The sequence below is a fragment of the Fukomys damarensis genome, unplaced genomic scaffold, assembly GCF_012274545.1.
Source record: "Fukomys damarensis isolate Sample0158 unplaced genomic scaffold, DMR_v1.0_HiC HiC_scaffold_2, whole genome shotgun sequence".
NCBI classification, from domain to species: Eukaryota; Metazoa; Chordata; class Mammalia; order Rodentia; family Bathyergidae; genus Fukomys; species Fukomys damarensis.
The window spans coordinates 1,082,105-1,086,207 of record NW_022900914.1 but is presented as its reverse complement, the minus strand read 5'-3'; positions in this window follow the sequence as shown (position 1 = coordinate 1,086,207).

Genomic DNA, 4,103 nt, shown 5'->3' with positions numbered 1-4,103 from the left:
GACTTCCAGGCTAAGTGGCTTTGAACAGCTCCGAATCCATGGCAACCTGCTGTGGAGGGGACGGTCACAAGGGCCACACATTTCTTCAGAGCTCTACACATAATCACATGCTCTGCAAGTCGATGTCTGGTGTTTAGTGGAGAAAGATTTTTGTCCAACAGAATCTTCACCTCAGCAGAGCTGAAAATACTGACCTCCATTGAGCCACGCCATAGAGGAGCCATATGGATATTTTTCATATGTCAGAGAACGGGATGTAAAGCTGTGAGGGATTTCCAGAGGGGACCAGAGGTGCGCTGAATCCAGGCAATTGCCTGCAAAGAACCCTTGCATGTATATTCATGGAACTGCAAATTACTCCGAGATAATATTTCTGAATATTCCCTACTGTTCTCAAAGGAAGAGTGCATTGCTGCTGACTGCTGCTGACTCCTAGCAGTGTTGGCCATTCCTTCCCAAACACTCACCCCCTGAATAAAATCACATTTTGTGTAATGCAATCCATTTCAATAACACTGTCTTCAGTGCACAACTGAATTATGACTGAAGCATTAAAGGAGATATATTGGTCTTGGCAAAGGATATTCTGAGCAAATGCATAGATCAGTTGCTGATATACAGAGCCAAAGCCAGTGCCCAAGTGAGGATCTCCCACCAGCTAAGATTCCACCACACAATCATCCCAAAGTGATCTTCCCTGGCATGTCTGGGAAATAGCCAGGCTTCAGAATCATGACGGTGGACAGAACTTTCACGACAAAGTTCTGAAGTACATTGGTGCATTACGGATGGCATGCTTCTTCTTTAGCTAATCCCTGTACATCTTGTGCCTTCCAGAGCTCACCCAGTAACCCAATATTATGGGTATGATTGATCTTCAGGCTTCCTGGGACAAGGGCTTTCTATTGCTTCTGATCTGGGTCCTTCTGCTCACACATGAAGGAAGGTGAGCCTTCAATTTGTGTAAATGTAGTTGTTCAGCCTTTGTGACTGAGCAACCCCACATCTGAAAATTCTTGAATAATTGGAAAAGTTTCAATCTCTGCATCATAGGCTAAAAGGTGTTGTCATCTGGGTAGGGATTTCATTTTAACTTTAAATCCATGAACTTCAGACTCTGAAAAGGATATTTTCAGTAAATTTGTCTTTCATCCATTTCCAATTTTAGATGAAGCTGCAAGGATCAGGTAAGTTACAGTGGTGCCTGCCTTGGTCCAACCACTATCATGTTCCTGTTGAGCATCCTCTGACTTCTCTGCTTCAAGGTAGAGTGGCAGTTCCCTCGCCCAGGCAACCAAGGAACAAGCTCATCAGTTCCCTAGGCTCAATGTAAAGTGTGCTTAACACTGAAAGCTACTGTGTGTTTAATCTACCAGTGACAATCACGACTCTGTTCATGAGTCTATCAATATGTACCTCTCTATCTGTTTTTAAATTATTGCTTTTATAGTATGGAAGTTAAAGTTATCTCTAGATGACCAGAAAGAATTGCTTTGAATAACTTCACGTCTGCAGAGCCTTGCACCAGTTTGCCCCTGATTATTAAAAAATTATCTAGAAACTTAATACTAAAAAAGACCCCCAAACCAGCAGCACTATCATCAGCATCATCTGATATTATAAATAAGGCATCTATGATACATTGCCAGAAATCAAATTCTCCATTTTCTTAAGATCACTGGAAGATTTGTACACACAGAAAAATTCCAGAACTTCTCTAAAAATTGGGGTTTCTGTGTCAAACATTACAAAATGGCAAATCTAGAATGAAAGAAAAATATAAAAGACATGAGCTTTTAGAATCAGGAAAAAAACTGTGCTCAAACTCTGGCTCTGTGATTTTGTCTGAGTTACTTAGCAGCTTTAATATTTGTAAATATCCAACAATTTCTAATTCTGAATATACTAGGCACTTGATAAACACTTGCTTTTCCCTCTTTTCTAAATTCAAGAATTGTAACTCCACATGGCTTGGGTCATCGGACATGAGCAGTATTTAGTGAAACTGTAGTTAGTGGAATTGTTCATGTTTAGCGCATTGAGCTACTAAGGCTTGTTAATTTGTTACTGAACTATAACCTGGTCTAATCTGTCCAGTGCAAAATTAGTACCAAGAAAGAGAACCATACAAAAAGTATTCAATTGGCAGCAGGTGCTGACCTGTCAGATAATATGTCCCTACGGATATGGACATTGGGAGGGAAACGGGGATCCATGGGTGCAGTGCAAAGATATCAAGTTAAAATAACCGTTAACGGGGATGTGAGAAATAGATCACAAACTTAGTAAAATTGTGGTGCTGGGAGATGGGGAACGGAAAGAAACATTAATGGTGTGCTTGAAGGGGCAGCATCTGGCCAGTGGTCCTCAGAGAGGCACTCAGGAAAGAACCCACTGGTTTGAACCCAGGAGGGACAGGAAGGGTCTGAGACTGCCACCCAGTATTTGCGTCAGAGGGCCCAGAGCAGTAGAAGGAGGAAAGCGGGCCCCAAGGCCGGACCCAGGGGCCAAAAGGACAGAGTGTTAGTCAGGGGCCCCTGGGAGAGGGGAGTGGGGTCCAGTCGAGGACAGTCCCCCTCCTCGGACCAGGCCAGAATCTTCTCTCTTGTCTCCTGCGCAGCGGTGTTTCTCACCACACTCCGGCCCCATTCTGTCATCACACAATGCCTCTTCAGTGCATGAGTCTCTGTTTGGGAGGAAAAATGTCAAACCCGATGAAGACGCATTCCTGACACTCTGCGTGCTGCCCTACTTGAGAAGAAGGAATGAAACTTTCGGGATTTTTGACTGCGGGCCAGAGGATAAGAGTTTTCTGTGCGGGAAGGAAAGTGCAGCAGTCTTTTGATGACCAGAATGAAAGATGACAACATTGCTAGTTTCACCAACACTTGGTTGTTCGCTGCCCTTTAAGCACCTGGGGAATTGCATCTGTCTTCTTGAAAGTTGGGCAGACCTTGCGATTAGTTCTGACCAAGGAAATATGAGAATAACAAGTGTCATGTCTTGGCTGGAAGTGAAAAGCTGGGGCAGAGTTACCTCTTTGCTCTTCTCACTGCTGCAAGACCCGGAGAAGGGCACCGCGGCCCATGTGGGTCCCAGGGCTGCCAAGAGGGTGTGGACAAGGACAGGGCATCCAGCTTTCTACGAAGCCCTGAGACCGGGGATCGATTCCTCACTGCTGCATAATTTAAGACTATTTTGATAAACATAATGACCATTTCCAGGCTCTTACAAAATATAATTATTTACCCAGCTCAGATGCAACTGTTGAAATTCCTAATACGTTAAGAACTTCAAAGTGATCTACCCCCACCCCTTTTTTTTTGCAGTTTGCAACTGGGGTTCTCGCTGACTATGAAAGATTAGCTTTGCTTGCAGAGCTCTCCTCGATTTAACGAATCCAATTTGTTGTGCTAATTTATTTTTTATTGGAGGGGGCATCGGGAATCAAAATCAGGATCTTGCACTTGTGAGGCGGGCGGTGGCGCCACTGAGCTAAATCCCCGGCCCTATGCTAATTTTAAATCAGGGGGTGCAGCAGGCCAAGCCATCGATTTTTAATTGAGAAATAGCAACCAGCACCTGTGAAACCAAGAAAACCAGGCAGACTGAAACATAATTCTTTGGCAGCTACAAAGAAAATGACATTCTAATCAAAGCAAACAGTGGAGGAGATAGCGGCTCTCAGGACTGTGGGTGATGAGGGTGGGTGACAGTGCGATCTCTGGACGCTGAAGTGGCTCTAGAGCCGGATTTTGTAGAGAAGGGGTGGGTTTGACCGTGAAGGAAAGCAAGCCGGAGACAACACACCGGCCCATCACTGTGCGATCACTTCCTCTCCATCGATTGATCGCGCCCCGTGCATCAGCATGAGCCAACAGCAGCCTTCGGAGGTTGGGATGCGAACCTGTGAGGGATTTCCAGAGGAGACCACAGGCGCGCTGGACCCAGGCAATTGCCTGCAAAGACCTCTTGAATTCACGGAACCGCAAATTACTCCGAGAGGAAGTCCTCCCCACTTCAAAGTCAGAGCCTAAAAGTTCTAACAGTGGTTTCATGAGCCTTTTGGAGAAAAAAAAAAAAAAAAAAAAAAAAAACAGGGA